General features: G+C 46.0%; 1 protein-coding gene across 11 annotated transcripts in view; it reads right to left on the reverse strand.

Annotated features, from left to right (window-relative positions):
• Window positions 1-21,144, reverse strand: part of PRLR (prolactin receptor) — a 240,297-nt gene that overhangs the window by 157,891 nt on the left and 61,262 nt on the right. For 8 of the 11 annotated variants that reach the window (XM_053292106.1, XM_053292098.1, XM_053292097.1 and 5 more), the window contains one exon: window positions 9,811-9,862. The exons of the other annotated variants lie outside the window; for them this stretch is intronic. The gene's annotated coding sequence lies outside the window, so the exon portion shown is untranslated. The remainder of the gene's footprint in view (window positions 1-9,810; window positions 9,863-21,144) is intronic. 11 annotated transcript variants of the gene reach the window in all.

Raw genomic sequence — 21,144 nt, forward strand, 5'->3', positions numbered from 1 at the left:
TGTTAGAGAAAAGGATGTGATTAACATCATGTTTAGGTTGAGACTCTGGCCCCATTTGCATGTAAAACCAAACCAGAGTTGAATGGGGCAGTGGTTGGAATTCATGAACATCTGAATCCATGAAATCATGGTTTAGCAGCAGAAGAGGTTTCGCTCGCCAAACACCAATATGAATCTTTGGTTTGTAGTGAGTTTCGCTGCTCCAACCTGAGGTTTGAAGGCGGCAGAGGTACGTCCAAACACAGATGCTGCCATAACCAGGGTTCTGTGCTATTTCTTGTCCCATCACTAGCTTCTAAGCCTGTCAAAGGAAAAAGTCACATTGGAGGATGCCCACTTTCCACTGTGTCTCTTGTCCCCCCCACACCCGGAAACCAGAAGAGAAAGGGGGAGGGATGGAAGGACGGGCACTATGTGTGTTGGTCACCAAAAATAAGATGCTAAAACAGTATGCTCACAAGCACATGCAGTCGCAGTGGCACCATAAACTTGGAAACTTGATTAGATTGTTGCAAAGCAATGGTCGGGCAGTGATACCTGTGGTCAGCTTTAAAAGGCAGTTCCACCCAGGAATTCTTGAGTGTCTCTGCTTTATTTTTTGTACAATGAAGTTGGGGAAGGGGCCCCCAGCCCCTTCCCCTTGGGTGCAAGAAGACACTCTATGCCATTACTCATGAGAAGAACCGTCCCAGGGTACAAAGGGACCAGACAGAATTGCTAATAATGTGTGAGGATGCCCCTTCTCCTGAGGACTGCTCTCTCATGAGAGCAAAAGGCCGTGGAGACACCCATGCACCACTCAAGAGAAGAGCCTGCCTGGGATACACAGGAATGGAGCAGAATCACAAATAATATGTGATTATAGCCCTTCTTCCAAGGACCGCTCTCTCATGAGAGTGAAAGACCATGGAGACACACATGTGGGCTGGATGGCGCCACCCAGCCTGGTTGCTTCCATACAAGCAAGTTGCAGGGACGGGTACCCCAGCAACACCTTTCCCTGTCTTGGTGACTGCCACGAAGAAAGAGTCCAAGTAGGCCCTCTGCCACTCAAGTCATCCATTGGCACACACCCATGTTAGTTTTTGCCCAGTACGGCTACCCTACTTTCCTGGGATTGCTGATAATAGGGGCTCCCCTCTCCCATGACCATATCTGCATACCCTTCAACGCTGGTCCAAACCTGGGAAATTTGAATGAGAGTAAAGATCTATCCCCAGTCCTGGTGTTGCCCTAGTCTGCACTGCCCGGACACATGAAGCTGCAACTACTCCTTGGGAGTATGAAAGGGTTGCCTGGAGAGGAGGGAGTCACGGTGTACAATTTCTATTATTTATCAGAGAGAACGAGGGCCTCACACAAGTGGCACCACCTTGATTTGGATGGCCTGACTCATGAGAGTGCAATCCAATGGAGGACTGAAGGTCTTGGGACCTCTGGGCCTCACCAGTGGACTTACCCTCTCATGAGAGGACTAATCCCCAGGCGGCAAGCCAACACGGGGGGCAGAGTATGCTTGGGTGTTCCTGGATGGCATTGCCGAGGTCTGCCATTTCAAGAGCATCCTTGGTCACAGTGGACCAGACTCAGGAATCTTTGCCCTCCCTCATATACATATTCCTCCGTAGGAAGTCATCATGATCTCTTCTCTGAAAAATACTAGAAAAAAATACCAGAGTATCAGAAAAATAGTGCCCCTCTGCATCTCCCGTTGCTAGAAACAGTGCTTGTGTGAGACTATTTTGTCCGGGGCTGTTATGAGGGAGGCAGTGCAACTGCAGTTGGAATATGAGCTTAAATACCATTTAAGGGGAATTAAATGCCCTTTCCCTGACAAGGGCAGGCAGTCCATTCCGAAAAGACACAATCGCGCTCAGCACGCCCCCTTGAAGATGGTGGTCAATGGCTGCTGCCTTGCAGACGTTCTGATGCCTTGTCCACGGTCTGGCGACGTGAGTGCTATGGAACTTGCTGGGATGCAGACTCAGTGGGCCAGGAAGAGGGAGGGGCTCCCCTACCCTCAAACCGGAGGTTCCAGGGTATGGTTGGACAAACATCTGTGGTGCAATTCACAGTTCTAAAAATTAACCTCGGGTTCATCTACTCGCGGGTTCCCATTACGTGTGAATGCGGTATCTCTCACAGCAAATAGGGTTGTTGTGAAACTAAAAACTGCTGCTATAAGCTCCTTAGAAGCTGGGATTCAAATGTCAAGTATTTTAACAGTGGCTGGATCACATGATTATAGCAATGTCCACATACCAGATTGCCAAGTCATGTCCAGCAGAGTGTGTCAGGTGGGAAGCAAAAAACCTCCGTATTCCGGATTGGCGCAGTGTGCCAACCAGATATCTAACTAGAATTGTTCGTCTGGCAGCTGAATTCTCTCAGTCGAGCCCGGTTAAATTCTGTTTGTGTGCTGCCAACTCAGGACTGGAAGGTGGTTTGTTTGCTCCCTACACAGCAGACCCTGTAGGAGTGCGTGCTATGTGGAGATCTGGGATTGGCCAGTATGTCGACATTGCTGTAATGGACATAGGAAGTGTGGCATTTCCAAACTGAATCTTACTCTTCAACAAGTTACTTCTTGCTGTCCAAAATCTTTGTAAATTGCTTTCCTACTCCAGTCGTATAATCCAGAGCCACCTTAAGGTCTTCTTTTTCTTTTTGGAAGGAACTTGGCTAGTTCTCTAATTTGTTACAGAAGATAATGCTTCCAAGCTCAACCAGCAGCTAGCTAAATTCTGTGCCAAAAGCCAATTGACCTTAATAGTTATCCATGGAGCCTTAATGACACAAAGTCTGGCTGTTATTTAATGAGCATTAAGCAGCATGAAAAGTAGGAGTCTGCCATGTTAAGCAGGTTTCTGCTGGGACTTCAGTGCAGGAATTATATAAATACAATATGTTCAGCATAGATTTCCATTGCAATATATGCCGCCTATTGTTACAATCATTGTTACTCTTATTCTCATATAAGCCAAATTGTTTATGCTAGATTGATACAATCATAATCTTGCATACCACGACAATTAATTTGGGATCAATCCTCTGGGGTAAATACAATCATTGATCCAAATTGGGACCCTCACTTTGCCAGGCAGCAAAACCCTAACTGATGGAAACCCAGATCCTTCACTGTCCACTTACTGAGATTTTCCACAAGGCATGCATACCACACTTCCAAAACTATCTTTGTAGCCATAATGTCACTTTAAACTGCCTAGAGATGAAAAGTTTGAGGTGGTGTACACAGTGGCGTAGCGGGGGGAAACGGCGCCCAGGGCAAGCTCTGGCCCTGAAATTGCGCCCCCCCGCCCCCCCCACATACCTGTGTGCGCCCCCTGGTGAGCGTGGCGGCGGCTGGCGGGCGGCGGCGGGACTCGGGAGTGAGTGCGGTGGTGGCTGGCGGGCGGCGGCGGGACTTGGGAGTGAGTGCAGCGGCGGTGGCTGGCGGGTGGCGGCGGATCACCGCCGAGTGCAGCAGAGCGATGCCGAGGCCGGTGAGCGCGGTGGCGGTGGCTGGGGGGCGGCGGCGGGACTCGGCGGTGGCTGGCGGGCGGCGGCGGGACTCGAGAGTAAGCGCGGCGGTGGCTGGCAGGCAGCGGTGGGACTCGGGAGTGAGCGCGGCAGCGATGTCTGGCGGGCAGCGGCGGATCGCCGCTGAGTGCAGCAGAGCAACGCTGAGGCCTGCCTTCTGGCCCGGCGTCGCTTCCCAAGTGGGAAGCGACACTGGGCCAGAAGGCAGGCCTCGGTGTTGCTCTGCTGCACTCAGCGGCGATTCGCCGCTGCCCGCCAGCCACCGCCGCTCTTACTCCCAAGTCCCGCCGCCACCCGCCAGCCACTGCACGATCCAGGGGGGGGGGGTCGGGGGGATGCCACTTTTTGGCGCCCCCCCCACGTGACCCACCGGAGTGGCGCCCAGGGCACGTGCCCTGCCTGCCCCCCTATCGTTACGCCCCTGGGTGTACAATTGTGATTGGTAGATAGATAGATAGATAGATAGATAGATAGATAGATAGATAGATAGATAGATAGATAGATAGGAGGCATTTCTGTCTGTTTTTCTGTCTGTATTTTAAAAGTTTCAGGATGCTGGCTTTCTGACCCCATTACCACATTCTGTTCTTGTATGAGTTGAAATTGAAATATTAATATTAATATTAATAATAATAATAATAATAATAATAATAAATTATTATTATTATTATTATTATTATTATTATTATTATTATTATTATTAGCAGCATCTTTTTAAAAGTGGTGATTCTCTTTATTTAGCAGGGGGAAAGCCAGGGGCATAGCTAGGGGAGAGGGGGTCTGTGTTTGCCCCTCTCCCCGGTGGCCCCTCGGAGTGAGGGAGATAATGAAGAAAATAGGGATGGGTGGATCTGGGGGGCCCTCGGGAGCTGGAGGCTTGGGTGCTTTGAACCCATCCGCTCAATTATAGCTACCCCCCTGGAGAGAGCAACTGGCTCTATCTGTCCCCAGCACAGCATCCCTCCAGTGGCTGTTGCTGGCATCTATATTTCTTTTTTAGATTGGGAGCCCTTTGGGGACAGGGAGCCACTTCATTCATTCATTCATTCATTCATTCATATCTATGTAAGCCACTTTGGGAACTTGTTGTTTAAAAGCGGTATATAAATATTCATTGTAACCTATTCGTATCTTCATCCCACACTTCAGTTCAGGGTGGCATACAATGTCCCCCTGATGTCCTAACGCTGTGTGTTCCCCCCCACCATATAATTAGCTGTTTATGACAGAGGTGAAGACAGTACCGGACAACAGATCTGGTACATATCTCCTTGGCATCCACTATTGTTTTTTAATCACTGATAACACATCTTCTATCTGATGAGCAAGGGGCAGGGGTGTAAACTATGAGCAAGGGATGGGTGTGTGATTATTAAGGTCAATTGGCAAGGGCAGGGGTGTAAACATACCCAGATTATGCAGCATCATTTATTTGAAACCGAAGCCAACAAGCCTCTTTTATCTTAATCAACTGATAAAATGTTTTGCTTTAACATTCTTTTATTTCTTTATGATTGTGCGATGACTTGGTAGCCAGGTATCATGACAACATATTATCAGAAATAAAATCTTCTTACTCTTAACAGTAAGTAGGGATGTGCACGGAACTGGTTCAGAGGCCCTTTATGGGCCTCAAAACCGGTTTGAATGATGGGTGGTTCTGCCAGTTGGAAGGTGGGGGTGCTGCTTTAAGGGAGGGGGAGGTATGCTGCCACCCTGATGGACTTTCTAAAAATGGAGCGTCAGTGGGGCAAGAGCGGCGGGAGGGGAAAGTGCACCCTCCCCACCCTTAAAGCAGGAGGGGGAAAACTCCGCCTTCGAGCCTCCCCCACCCGGTGCCCTTAAAGCGGGGGGGGGGGGAGGGAACCCCACCTTCGAGCCTCCCCCACCTGGTTCCGTGCACATCCCTAACAGTAAGCTGTCCCTGGGCTGTGGAATGCACTCCGGGCAGAAATCCGCAGCTTGAATTCGTTGTTGGTTTTTCAGGAGAGCCCTTAAAACCTATCTGTTTGGCCTGGCCTTCCAGGGTTTTTAAACTGTTAAATGAATGGATAAATGAATGGCCCTAATTTGCTGCTCTGATTTGTGTAAGAACGTAGGTAGCGTTCAGCAACTTCCAGCCCCGGAGTTAAATCTGCTTCCCCCATCACCAACTGATGAAGTAATTGGGAAGAATGGAAGGATCAGAGCAGGGATAGGCAACCTTGGTTCTCCACCTGTTGTTGAACTACAATTCCCATCACCCCCAGCCACAATTTATTGTGATGGGAGCTGGAGTTGAACAACAGGTGGAGAGTCAAGGTTGCCTATCCCTGGATTAGGAGCAGTGGCAAATGGGCCAACCAACAGGCTCTCGGGCAACTGCAAGCGGAATCTACTTCCTCCTCTCCAAGTAATCTTATGGTAGAACTGCTTCTCCTTTCAGCAGATATACAAATGGCCAGGTTTTCAAAAATTTAGTGTCTCCATTACATCAAGCCAGGGGCATTATACTGAGAAGGGGCTACTAACCCGATGTGCCTCGCTACAGCCTGTTGGCTAGGAGGAATTCAGAAGCAGAGCTCTCACTCATGCCAGCACCACCCTGGCATCTGCAAAATAGAATGGGACTTCCCCATGTCCCAGCTTCAGCCTGACATCTGCTAGATCAAAACTTAAGCCACAAGGTTTTCCGAGTCATGCGTAAGTTAAAAGGATAAATGAAGCTGTCTCCTTCCCTTCCCAGCCCTCAAATATGGTGAAACCCACCCACCACCTCTCTCTCTCTCTCTCTCTCTCTCTCTCTCTCTCTCTCTCTCTCTCTCTCTCTCACACACACACACACACACACACACACACACACACACCCCTGTTTTTAGTCCATTCAACCTCCCCTCCTTCACTGGCCCCCCTTGTGCTTCAAGGTCTGCAATCTACTTGTTGCTATATCTGCCTTGCTGCTGCTGTTCCCACACAAACCAATTTTTCTGAGGAAATCACAGACAGACTGCCCATGGCACAATTAGATATTAGGTCAATTGGGCATAGGTGACAGCACTAAACACATGGTGGATGATGGCACTCATTACACATTCACTCGCCAGATATTGCTCACGGCTGAGACCTGTTTGTGTGGTGCAGGCATTCTACTCATCTTCCCTGGGGCCGAGGAGTGCCTCAGCACTGTCCTGGGGGACCCACCTAATGAAACAGGGTTGAGAGGGCCTGGTGATATAACTGGGAAGCCTGTGTTTATAAAACAAGTGGAGAAAAGGTCTTGAGCATTATCAGCTGAATACAGATAAGCAGGAAAGTAAAGGGCCTTTCACACATGCAGCACCTTTTTGCACAGTATCTAGTGGCTAAGAGACTGAGTGTGGACCAGGAAATTCTCACCTGCAATGAACCCAGTGAATCCACGAAGCAGCCTTAAGTAAGCCACTACTTTTCAGTCTCACATCGCCTCCCATTTGCTGGAGGAGGGTAACATTACTAGTGTACTTTGCAGGGCCGTTGTTAAGGTTGTTTGTTTACTTGAATACCACTTCTATAAACAATCTTTTCACAATAAGATTCAAACATAACAACCAGAACTACAAAGGAAAAAGTAAGAAACGCATCATAAAGCACCAATTTGCAGCAAGATAAGATGTAATTAAGATCAGCATAAAAGATGTAATGAAGATTTTGCAGCTCTGCCTTGAAAAACACTGCAGAAGTACACAAGTCCCTCCCAACACACCAACACATTTTGCCAAACACACAGTCCAAAGATGGACAAAAAAGAATCAATGACCCAGAATCCACTGCTAGCCCAGTAACATCAGCCTAGTAATCATCATCATCATCATCATCATCATCATCATCATCATTATCATCACGAGGCTATTCCCACAATCGCCCAAAAGCAAGCTAAAGATTTTGGGTGATCGTGTGCTGCAACGGGAGCCACACAGCTCCTGGCAGCTAGCCACCATAAACCCCACTCTCCTTAAACAAGGTTAACGGAGCAATCACAGTGATACACAAGTAGACCACTGACTGGGAGGCTGCAAGCAGCCTCCTGGGCTCGGGAGTCTCTCCAGGATGGCTCATGCAGGGCATCCTGGTACTTCCAGGGGGCCGTGTGGCCCCTGATCCCCGCAGCCCCCGCCAGCTCCATGATGAAGCCAGCAGCCATGTGAGCGGCCAATCCGGTTGCCCAGCTACGAGTGTCTGCTCATCTGCGGGGAGAGCGGGCTAAGCCTACTCTCCCCACAGAACCAAGTCAGGTGCTTCACACACGTGTCATGTGAAGCGCCTCAACAAGTTGCTCTCTCACACACAATTATGACTCCTTACAACAGCTGCCTCAGCAGCACCCTTAGCAGCTAGCAAACACAGCCATAAACCCAACTAGAACATCTTCAGCCACATTTTGACTAAGTGAGTACACCTTGTAATGCAGAATGCAGACTGCAAATTTCAGACTGCAGACTGGAGCAGTGAGTGAAGCACAAGTTACTCTCAAGGCCAGACATGGAGCTCATCTCTTGCTATGAGAAGAAGTCTTCTCTTCTCCTCCAGCGTAAATGTACATCCCTGCCTGCCTGCATGCCTGCCTGTGTCTGCATAACACCATGGCCTCAGACTGGTGCTGGGCCCCAGCTGACAGCCTGACACATGGGTCAGGGCACCAGTCCATATCTCACCATTGGCCATGGCGGTGGTGTATGTGCATGTCTGTGTGTGTCAGCAGCACTAATGGGCAGACTGTGACACATCTGGGTTTGGGGTTGGCCAGGGTGGGGCAAGCTGCCAGTGCCGTTGAAGTGTGTGTGGGAGACCATAATTCACTCACCCACCCACCCACCCACCCCATGGCCAGCTTGGAATAGCCCAGCAGCGGGAGGTTGGCCTTCAGGAAGACCAGCCACTCCACCATCTCAGTCTCCAGCCCCTGGCCATGGAGAACACCTTCTCACTCTGGACGCTAGTTGGCGGGCATGAGATGAACCGTCTGAAAATTTATATATGCAACCTATGTGCCACAATAGAACATCATCTTAAATTATTTTTTTAAAGGTTTTGTAAATTGTGGACGATGCAAGTCATTTAATGGTACTAGAGAAAGACATGCTGTTCTGGTAGCTCCAGGTCTTAACACTCACATCAATTTTGGAGGATGAATACAACTGAAGGAAGCCCAGACGGGTGCGTGGCTGGGGGAGTCAGTCATGTGACTTGCCTCTGGGGGGCCCCAGCTGTCTCCCCTTACCCTATTATAGTTACATCCCTGCTCCCTTCCCTCCCCCAGTCAATGGGGGCATAGTTGCCCATGATAATACTTTATTTGTATGATAACAAGCCAACCAAGAAGCAAGGAGTTCGGAAGCCATTCGGAAGCCAGTGCCACAAAACCAATCTGCAAGGGAAAAACAGGCCTCCAAAATGGTGCTCAAACGTTGAAACGTTTCAATGAAACAGGATTTTTTGTTCCAAGCTCGAAATGGGCCTTTTATTTCAATGGTGTTTTGTTTTGAAACAGGTTGTTTTGAGTCAAAATGTTTTGTCGTCAAAATGTTTTGCACATCTCTAGTTCATATAGATGAAGGTGGTCTTCCAGGTACCCAGATTCCAAACCATTTAGAAGTTTCTAGGTGAACCAGTACCTTGAATTGAGCTTGGAGATTAATAGCTCCCTGCCGCCCGCAATTTCCATTGCCAGAAATCAAACATGTTTTTCTCAATGTGTTTTTGTGTGCTTGTACACATGTGCAAAAGTAAGGATGTACACTAAGATTTTGCACTTGCTGCACAGGTGGATATTGTTGATGCTTGCATTTAGCTTTGGAATAGGTGAGCCTTTTCACACCCAGTTCCTTTTTAATCATATGTGGAGTCTCATATCAGCAATGTACCTTTAACAAGTTCAGTTGATACACATGTTGGGAGAAGGGGAAAGAAATGACATCAAGTAATGTCATGACTTCAGACCCTGTGTTCAAAATGCCTTTCTAAACTCTCTGAACAACTCCACACAGCCCTATAAGTTAATATGTGAACAATACTAGCAACCTGTCCCTGATTGGGATATTTTTAGCTATTTACTGGAGAACTAACTATCATATGCGCTCTCATTTTTTAATGCTTTGATATTAAAAGGTACGAACAAGAAAAGAATGTTTCTTGCTTTGCCAGTAAAATGAAAATTGGCACAATACTCTTATACTGTATATGTTTATAAAAACACAGTCTCTTCTCTCCACAAGCACAAACCGCTGTAAGAGTAGCTTAAACCACAGTACTCACTTTTATGGAGTAATGAAGTCTAGAGTGATCCATGGCAGCGGGAGAAGGTTTCCTGAACAAGGAAATGAAAACCCAGTGTTGATAAGGCAGTTTCAGATTGATTCAGTAAATCCAGGCAGACAGTGAGAGACAGAGAGGAAGCGTGGTGAAGAAACAGAACCACATTTAGAAGGGAAAATCCGTTTGGTTTGGAGCCGGGAGCCGGAGACCTTCGGCCAGTCAGCTTTGTGGGAATCAAGCTCTATGTACTTGTACGATCTCCTCATTGGAGGAGGAGTCAGGATTGCAACATTAATGTTCCTTGCTCCAGGCAAAACAGCAATCTTCTTCCCTGTGCTAAATGTCCTGAGACTGGCAGCTTTACAAGGTTACGGAGGTACAGCTTATATGGACGTAGCAACAAAGACATATTTTTAAGCCTCAGGTTTACATTCTTAAGATGCATGTGTTTACATTCAAGTGCAGAAGAGAAATATTTGTGTATTTTTAAAGCCAACTCAAATTGTACTTTTCATGCAAAGCGGTGTAGGAATTTACAGATCTCCCTCCATACTGCAGATGAGTCAAACAGATTTCATTTCAGAAATTTGAAAGGTTGACAGGGATTTGGGTGTCCTGTTACGTGTTACATGAATGCAAAAGCAGACGAGAAAACTAGAATCTGAATCTCTCTAATAGGCTCACTAGAAACTCTTGTCAGTGAGAGAAAAGCCACAGCTGTCAATATGGAGGCTGAAGTTTACTAGAAAAACTGCTTGTGTGATTCTGAAAGAACCCCCGGGGTATTCATATGTACAAATGGAAAACTTTCTCAAGATTAGGAATCCTGAAAAAACAGAGGTCCCATTTGCATTAGGAGAGTTCTGCACTCTTACAGGGTACACATGGGCGCCCTTTCAAACCTTATAATTAACATGCATGGGTCACGCAATCTTGCTGCCCACTTCTGAGGGGCTCCAACCATGTGCCTAAGGTGGTGTCGTGTCAGAAGACTGGCCAACAGTGGCAGAAAGGATCCAACCAACTGTGGCTAGTTTAGTTCAATGAAGTTAAATGCAGGAGCAAAGGAATCTCTCTGTGATCATGCAGGCAAAAAGCCAGAGTTCAGGGAAGCAACTTTGTGGCAGAGCAAAAAGCAGACCCAGCGAATGTGTGGGAGCGTTTGCTTATGTTCTTCTCTGGATAACCTTTGCCTCTCTACAAAATTTACATTACATAACCTTTTTGTTCTGCCCTTCCTTCAAAGCGGTTGGGTGACTATTTATTTATTTATTTATTTATTTATTTTCTATCTTTTAATTTCAAAATATCCGCAAGGCAGAGCTTCCAATGCGCCATAAAACAATAAAAGTTTAGAACATGTTTAACTTAAGGAAATAATAATTCTTTATACTGTAATAAACTATGTTGTAGATATGCTAAAGGGGTGTGAGTGCTTGTGTGTCCGTGTGCATGTGTGTTTGATGTGTAATGAGTAACAAGCAATACATTTATAGATTGTATCAATCAATCATCTGTTACAGTGCAAGACCATCATGATGATGCCGGTTTTTCTTAAAGTAGTGTTGTTTTATCTTAAATCAAACTGCTCCCCCCCCCCCGTCGACACACACACACCTTGAGTGATCTTCTGTGCAGAAAGACAGGATATGGATTAATAAACTGAACTAAACTATACCAACAGTAGAGGAGTGAGGTAACAGAAAAAGCTGAAGTGGGGAAGCTGGTCTTGTGGCAGAAAGCATGAATTGTCCCCTTTGCTAATCAAGTTCTGCCCTGGCTTGCATTTGAATGGGAGATTGTATGTGAGCATGGCAAGATATTCCCCTCTTAGGGGATGGGGCCACTCTGGGAAGAGCACTTGCATGCTTGCATGCAGAAAGTTCCAAGTTCCCTCCCTGGCATATCCAGATAGGTCTGAGAGAGACTCCTGCCTGCAACCTTGGAAAAGCCGCCACCAGTCTGTGAAGACAATACTGCGCTAGACAGACCAATGTTCTCACTCAATATATGGCAGCTTCCTATGGTCCTGTGTAGAATGGATCGTATCACTTCAGACTACAGGTAGCCAAATCACATCTGATTGCTTCCCTACACCCTGCAAATAGAAAAGCAGCACAGCAGGAAACTGGCTGGACTGGAACTTTCCCCTATGTGCCAGTTTTCTTCTTGCCAGGATTTTCTCTCCCCCCCTCCCTAAAAATAAAATAAAATGTGGAGGATCATTAAAAGTGTGACTCCTCCCTCACCTGCAGTGTATTTCACTAACTTGGCATCTACCACTTTATTTTACTGCTTGCGTAGACTCTCTGTTCTACCAGCTCAGAGGAATGTTATGAGCACAGCCCAAGGATCTGGAGGAGTGAGGACACTCTACCTGAGCCTGTAGATCTGGGGGTGGGCGGGTTGACCTGAGCTGCAAGTCATCATCACTATGAGTTGGGAAATAGAAACTTAATTGTAGATCATGTTTGAAGGTGTCTGTGTAGATATACTTCGCTATGTCCAGGGATGGGGAGTCCAGATCTTATAAGATTTGCTAGACATTGAAATCCCATGGACGGTGGGAGCCAATGGTGCTGACAGGGTTTGCAGGCATATGTGGTAAATGAGTTTGGCCTCTGTTCTCTGGGGACAACAGATCCCAACTATAAGGATCAGTATCTAAAGGACAGTTGTTACAAGGACTAGCACCAGATTTGAGGAGGTGCTCCTATGGGCCTCCTCCTCCATAGATGGGCTTCCTAAGTTTGGTGGGATGCTTACTTGGGTGGGAGTGGTGGACGTGGCCCTATTTTGCTCCTACTGGTTTTCTCCCACAATGCACCAGAATGCTATTGGGGGCATTGTGGGGGAAACTGGGTGCTCTCAGTAAAACTGTGGCTGGGCCTACTTCTTTCCAAAGGGCCGGAGGGCAGGCATCAGCAGTGGCCCGGGCCAGAGTGCTGGAGCCCTAGCAATGGCCTAAAGATGTCCGTTGCTGGTGCCAAGTCTATTGGTTACTCTTGTCTAGGGCTGATAGAAACAGTTCTCCACATTGCCACCACCTTATTTGCAGTTGAAAATGGTAGGATCCATTCAGCAAACTCTTCAGTGGTAGGCAAATCTATAATGTTTTTTATGGAGCTTAGCACAACTTGGCTGCACGAGAGAGGCTTAACATTTTTTTAAAAACCTATTTATACCCTGCCTCTATGGACAGTTGTGGTTTCAGATGTGCTTGACACAGGGGGCCACAATATTTTACATCTGATTGTTTTAACCTATGGTGTGTACCACCTTTGATTCTATTTTGAAGAAAGGCGGGATATAACTTTTTAATAGTACTGTATATTTATTTGTTTCTTTATTTAACCTGGCATGCACTAACAATAATGCTACTTCATGACATTGCATTATTTCCCAATGCATCTGAGATTTTAATTTATTGATTGATTGATTTTAATGCTGGCTGGCAGGAACTAGCCGCTGAGATGGTTATTTTTATTTTTTTTATTGTTAAATTTATATACCGCCTTTCATTAAAACAATCCCAAGGTGGTTATTTGGAAGTACTACTGCCCACAGAGGTGCAGCACAAAATGTGTGTGTGTGGGGTGCCTGCTGGAAAGAAAAAGCTCCCCCTTCACAATCACTAAAAAGTTTAATTAAGCCCCCTGAAATTTCTTAGGAATAAGCTGAGAGGTTATACCTGCCAACCAGGGGCGTAGCTATAATTGAACGAAAGGGTTCAAAGAACATGGGCCCCCAGCTCCAGAGGGCCCTCCAGCTGCATCCCTCCATATTTTCTTCATTATCTCCCTCAGTCTGGGGGGCCGCAAGAAAGAGGGATGAACACGGGCCCCCTCTCCCCTAGATACGCCCCTGCTGCCAACATTTCAGAATGAGAAATAGGGACAATTAAAACATAAAATAAAAATTACCCCCTCTACCAGTGTACCCTCTAACAGGGATTCCCAGATGTTGTTGACTACAACTTCCAGAATCCCCAGATGCAATGGATTTTGCTTGGGGATTATGGGAGTTGTAATCAACAACATCTGGGAATCCCTGTTAGAGGGAACACGGACCCCCAGCCCTGGCTCAGGAAGGCATTCTGTGCATAGCTAGTAGATAACAACAAGCCAATGCAACCATCTGATCTCAGAAGATCTCAGAAAAGTAAAGTCAGTACTGACCTTTTTACTAATAATCTGACAAATAATCAAATCTGTCAAATAATCTGACCTTTTTCTGCAGGAATATATTATGTAAACTGAAGAAATTATTTTGAAAAGCAAAGTCAGTGCTCTGTCAAATCATCTGACACTTTTCTGCAGGGTTATACCCTGAATTCTGAAGAAAGTGCTCTCTCAAAATGAATCTGATCCTTTTCTGCAGGGATATATATATAACCTGAAGAAATTAATATTCTGAAAAACCAAGAAGTCAGTGCTCTATAAAATAATCCTACCCTTGCTGCAGGAATATGAAGAAAATGCTCTCTTAAATTAATCAGGCACTGCTTTCCTGCAGGGAAATCCACACACACTGAGAGAGAGACCTCATGGCCAGGTTCAGTGGTGGAGCCACCATTGAGCGAACAGGTTCAAAGACCCTGGGCTGCCGCCAATCAGGGGCCATGCCTGGTGTCCCAGCCACACCCCTTGCATCTGACATCAGACGCAGGGAGCGTGGCTTCACTCACAAACGGGGACAATTATTATTATTATTGACAGAAAAAGATAGGAAGCGCAACACTCCCCAGGTCTTCCATGCTGGCTGAATGGTTGTGGCTGCAGCCTGCAACATGGTTGTCCCTGCTCCCCTTGCTGCTTCCCTCTTTGCTTCCAATGAGAAGGGCAGAGCCAGGAGCAGTTCCATCTCAGGCCCCTCCATATGGGTCACAAACATCCAGTGAGGCCCAGTCTGTGCTTTGCTGTTTATTTCCAGGGGGTGGGTGTATTTCCCCTGTGGCTGCCATGGCCTTTAAGGAGTAACAACAGTGGTAACAGTTGGGACTTGTGTTGGAGGGTGTAATTTACCCATGATGGGTTTTGTGATTAATTAGCAGAGCACTAAGAAAGCCAGCCACTCCAGTTACAGAGTAGAATGCAGAGTTTAGTTGTTGGAGCTATTTAGAGAAGACACATGGAGATGGTTGTAGGATCAAAATACTAAGTAGATTTAGATTTATTGGTGAAGTACACTTGGATAGGAAAGACCTAATCCTATCTATAGGCTACATAATGAAAAGAGAGAGAGAGAGGAGAGAGAGAGAGAGAGAGAGAGAGAGAGAGAGAGAGAGAGAGAGAGAGAGGTTTCCATCTGCTCTCCAAGAGGAAAGGAAGGGATCCTGACCCATCAGAATAAATGCCTGAGGAGTCAAAGCAGGGGTCATAGAGTAGGGGTAAATCAGGAACTGGTAAGGAGACCCTCACTAGCTACCTCTTCTCCCAGTGCCCCTAGTCGTCCTTAGGATAGTCGGTGCAAAAGGTTGATGCACTGGAACTCCATCTCTAACAACTTGAAATACTGTCATTCGGCAAAGAGGCACCTCTTAAAAGTGGTGATTCCCTTTATTTAGCAGGGGGAGAGTAACTGTCTCTATCCACCAGGGGCATATCTAGGGTAGGGCAGGCAGGGCACGTGCCTTGGGTGCCACTTGAAGGGGGCACCATTTTTAAAACGTTAAAAAAAATTAAAATGGCTGCTGAAAACAAAATGGCCACTGTGCATGCTCAAATGTCCTCTGTGAGGCCCTGGGCCATGCCAGACCTCACAGAGGCCATTTGATCATGCGTGGTGGCCATTTTGTTTTCAGCTGCCATTTTAAAAAACATTTTAAAAAATGGCCACTGCACATGCTCAAATGGTCCCTGCAAGGCCCTAGAGGCCATCAGGGGAGGGAAAACCTTTGAAGACCCCCCCCATGGCCTTTAGGAAGCCCCCTGAAGGGGCTACAGGTAAAAAGATTTTTTTTAAAAAAATTGGCACTATGTAGAGAGAATCAGGGCTTGTGAATACTGAGCTGAAGCTTATGAGCTAGGATTGTATTCATTTGCTCTTACTTTGCTTCTTGTGATAAGTGAGTTAAATGTGATGTCTTAATAACTTAATAACCCCTGCTAACTGGCAAAGAGGCACCTTTTACCGTGGTGATTCTCTTTATTTAGCAGGGGGAGAGTAATTGGCCCTATCCACGCCCAGCACAGTACTTCCAGTGACTGTTGCTAATGTGTGTCTTATGTTTCTTTTTAGAATGTGAGCCCTTTGGGGACAGGGAGCCATCTTATTTGTTTGTTATTTCTCTGTGTAAACTGCCCTGAGCCATATTTGGAAGGGCGGTATAGAAATCAATTATTATTATTATTATTATTATTATTATTATTATTATTATTATTATGGCTATTAATGGTGAGTCTGTCTTTGAATCAGTGTGAAATCCTTAGTATTAAGGCCCACTGGGAGTTTCTTGCTCTCTTTCTCTCATTTTAACTGTCTTTCTGAAATACTAGAATATATTCCAAGCAGTGACACAGTTTACTCTGCATATTCTTTAATTATGTTCAGAGTATCTGGGAAAAGCCTAATTCCCCATTTATTTTTAAAACTTATATAATAGTGATGCTACAATGCATAGTAGAGAATTAGACAGGCTCTTCTGTTTAGTTTCCCAAGTACACCTCCACATAGTATTTGGGTATTTCATGAGCCCCCAGCATACTGAAATTTGTAGTTTTTCAGCATTTTTTGGTCAGGCTACATCCACTGCTAAATAGTTTTTGAAAATATTAAAATATTAATGAGCTTGACTTGTATTTTTCAGCTGATATTGTGGTAAAGTTATCTGAAAGATGGGTGTCAGATGTTTGGTCTGGGGGCTCAATTTCAGTGCTTGCCCTAGGTGCTATTTTCCCTAGATACGCCTCTGCTATCCACCCCAGCACAGTACTTCCAGATTGTGAGCCCTTTGGGGACAGGGAGCCATTTTATTTATTTATTATTTCTCTATGTAAAGCTTATTTATAATAAACAAATAAATAAATAAATAAATAAATTATAATGAATAGAATAAAGTTTATTTATTTATTTATTTATTTATTTATTTATTTATTTGTACATAAATAAATAAAGCGCTTTGGAAACTTTTGTTGAAAAGTGGTATATAAATATTTGTTGTTTTTTTGCTGCCCATGAGAACAGAAAATCTGGGAGTCAATTCCATCTCAGCCCAGTCTGGGGCCGAATGAGGAAGAAAGGGACTCGGTCTGACTCTGTCTACTTATCATAGCTTTCAGCCACTGTCCTGACTCTATCCACCCACCTAAGCAACAGTCAGAAACATAAACTTCGCATTGTCCTATGGGCAGCTGTCTCTAGGCACTGGCCATTTGGGAAACATTTGAGTTAGAATGCGTTCCATGCATCTGCTGCAATGATCCTGAAGCCATCAGTTTCAGTAACAGTAATGCTTCTGATTACTTTGTTAATTCCTGATAAGCCGTGCAACTTTCGGACAAAACTGGTGAGACTGGTATGCCACCGAATACCAGTTGCTTGAGAGCAACAGCAGGAAAAGTCTATTGCCTCCAAACTCAGCTTCTGGGCTTTTCAGAGGCATGTGGTTGACTACTGTGAGAAGTTAGGTGCTGGATTAGATGCACCATCAGGCTTCTCCTTGTATACCCAGTTTGCACTGCACTGAGGAGATTTCCCATATTTTCGAATTCACCTTGTTGCATGCTGATCAGCAATGTGCAAAATACTGTTTTACTGCTGGGTCAGCTGAAGAATCAGCTGATCTTGTTTTGTGAAGGCTAAATGTTGATCGTGCCAACTGGCCCTGAGAGCCTGATGCTAAACTTCATTCACCTTTCTATATCCATCTTAAGAAGTGTTTATGGAACTAAGGTTTTGTTGCTCTGGGGACCATGCTGAAATCCTTTAATCAAGGAAAGTATTTCAAAATGTAACTCTGGCTGAGAAAATGTATTATGGGTGGAAGGGAAAAATACAGGGGAAAGTAAGGTCAATTGAACAAGGGATCAGAAGAGAAGCCATGTAATCCCAACATCCTTTTTAAAAAAAAAAAAAAAGCTAATTTAAACACAGCTTGGATGTTTGTGCAAGCAGGTAGTTTTTGAGCAGATGGTTTGTGGAAGCAAATATGCTACAGAAAGGAAGGGGGTGGGGCTTCACAAGCAGGGAAAACAATGACTGCAAGTCTTTATCATAGCAAATGTGTCAAAAAGCTCCCATGGAATATATGGCGCTTTCCCCCCTGTGGGCAATGGCGTATCTCAGGGGCATAACTATAATAGGGCAAGGGGAGACAGTTGTCTGGGGGCCCACTGCCTTGGGGGCCCCCCCAGAGGCAAGTCACATGACTGACTCCCCCAGCCACGCACCCAGCCGGGCTTCCTTCAGTTGTATTCATCCTCCAAAATTTATGTGAGTGTTAAGACCTGGAGCTACCCAAACAGCATGTCTTTCTCTAGTACCATTAAATGACTTGCATCGTCCACAATTTACAAAACCATTTAAGATTTCTTTACTTCATGAGCTTAGCTTCAGTGATGGCGGGGCCCATTTTAAAATCTTGTCTCTGGGCCCACTCCAACCTTGCTACGCCCCTGGCGTATCTAGACGTCTAGCCTCAGCTGGTGAGGATTGGCTTGGAAGATATATTGTGAATATATGCTGCTGTCCCGGCAGAGATCACTGCCAGGGAACAAACCAGCCAGGGAAGAGAAGGGAGAAGCAGCAGGGAGAAGCAGCTGGTTGCTAAGAAATCCCTTGGGAACTACATTAGCACGATGCCGCTAGATGCAAGTTATATCAAGAATGATTTCACTGGAACAGCTGAGGATAAATCAGAGAAAACCTTTGGAGAAATATATGTGGGACCCTGGAAGGGGTTTGGGGGAACTGTGTTTGTGCCTATCAGCTATGGCATGTTTAAAGATGTGACACTGAATTCATCCCAAGCACCACTAATTGAAATGATGGCCCACACTCATCACAATTCAATCCACATAAAGAGAAATCAAACTCTTTTCTTTTTGGGGTTCTCAATGGGCACTACCCGGTCCTCTGGCAGCAGTTCCCCAAGTTTCTGCTCCCTTTGTATTTCTCTTATATGGGGAAAACATTAAGATCAGGAGCCAGTTCTGCTGCCTGAAGCAAAGCAATTATGGCCCAGCCTGCTGCCAGGGAGTAAGACTGAGCTGCACTGAGCTCTTTGGAAAAAGTTGCAAGTTAAACAAGAATTATATGGCTAGAGATAAAATCCTGGGAAGAAACCTTTTGGCCACAATTGGAGGGATGAAAGTGGTGGAGGCAAAAGCCCCCTCCCCTTTCTCGCCATTACTGAGCCATTTTGCAGTGGTGGCGGTGGTGGTGGTGGTGGTGGAAGCAGTGGCTGCTGCCAGCTGGCAATTGTCTTTCTCTCTATCCAGAATGCTCTCTGGGAATGAGTAGTGCTGTTCACAGGAAAATCCTGAGGAACAAAAATGGTAGCTCCTCCTACCTAGCAGCTGCCAGGAGAACCACTGCCACCACTGCTAGCAACAATCCCTTGCCATTCCCCCCACTTCACCCTGTTTTGTGCCCTCCCCTGAAAATGGCCCAAATATCCTCCATTTACGTTGTCTGAGAATGGAACATTGAAAGGGGGTGCATGAGCCAGTTCCGGCAAGATTCTGGCTGCTTGTGCTATAAAGCTGGGATTGCACTGAGAGTGCGCCCACACTGACGTCAGCAAAGTATGTCTCAGCACACTCTCAGGGCATCCCTTAACTAAGGATGTGCAAGCTGGCTCAATTGGAACCATGGTTCGAATCAAACCGGACTGGTTTGGGGGCCTACTGGTAAAGGGCCATCTGGCAGGGATTCCCCTTTACCAGCAATGAGACAGGGGGGCTTCCTTAGGCCTAGATGGGGTGGGAGGGGAGTCAGTAGTACTCACAAAAAGGATGAGCGGTGGCTGTGGGGTATGTGTGTGGCTCTCCCACCAGCCTTCTCCAAGTAGCCTGGGTTAGTGGTGGCCCAGCTGGGGACTTCTCTGGCCTAGTTTGGGCCTCTGCGTGTGTGTGGAGGTCCAAACCAGGCCAGAGAAGGCCCCAACCAGGCCAGCGGTGGCACGGGCTGCTCTGGGGAAGGTCAGGGGTGAGGGAGCACCCTTGCCACCACTGATCCTTTTTGTGATGTTGGAATATTATTTGCAACTTTATTTATTTATTGCTTCTCTGTGCAAACCGCCCTGAGCCATTTTTGGAAGGGCGGTATGGAAATCGAATTAATGAGTGAATTAATTAATTAATTAATTAATTAATTAATAACTTGCTCTCAAACACCCAAAAAGCATGGTTGGTTTACAGATACACACCTTATCAATTATGCTTGCAGCAGTTGGTAGATAACCCTCAGGCCTTGAAGGCATTTTATGATGGCAATGCTTAAAGGAATGTCTCAGAGGGGAGGGGAGAACCAGGCCAAGGCCACAAGCCAGATCTCTTGAGAAGTATGAGTGAGAAATATGGCACTGGGAAGCAAATCAGAACCTTTGGAGTTAAAAGTAACACTTTGGCTTGTATACAATGCACAGGTGCTAAATTTGTTGTTCGACCGGAACTGGGGCACATTGAATCCAGTTCAGATTCTAACTGAACTGGCAAATCCAGTTCCGTGTATACCCTTTCCCTTAACCACTTGTTTAAAGAGGCGTTTGGAATGCATGTAGAGGGTGATTCAGATGAACACCCCCCCGATATGATTAAGGGAGACTCTGAGAGCATGTTGGGACATCCTCCAGTTCTCTCAGTGTGACCCCATCTTTATTGCAGGTGCAGCTGGCATCTCATCCAATCCTGCTCTAATGTTTTCATGTGTCAGCCTTGCTGACTCAGTGAAAAGCTGCTGGCTCCCATTTGGAGTGTGTGATAATTACCTGCATCGGAGTGCAAGAAGGGGCATGCAAGGAATGTTTTGTTTTTCAATGTGTCCATACAGTGGTTCTGCAGCAATGACAGAGGTGGAGGAGGAAGAAGGCCGGGGGCCCATCTTTACTTCTTGTCCTGTTAGAGAGATTTGGAGGGAAGGTTTGCTTATTGACCCCACCCTTAGCGGAAGTACACAAGTAAGGAGAGCACTGCTAATTCATCTTGACTGGGGACATGGAGTTCAAGTTCTAAGCAAAGTAGTTTACTTAGGAGATATATCAGAGACAGGGGCGTAGCAAGGGTGGAGTGGGCCCAGAGACAAGATTTTAAAATGCCGCCCCCCCTGAAGCTCAGCTCATGAAGTAAAGAAATCTTAAATTAGGCTGAATAGTGGTAACAAAAAGCATAGGAA

Source organism: Hemicordylus capensis, chromosome 2, assembly GCF_027244095.1.
Source record: "Hemicordylus capensis ecotype Gifberg chromosome 2, rHemCap1.1.pri, whole genome shotgun sequence".
Classification (NCBI taxonomy): Eukaryota; Metazoa; Chordata; class Lepidosauria; order Squamata; family Cordylidae; genus Hemicordylus; species Hemicordylus capensis.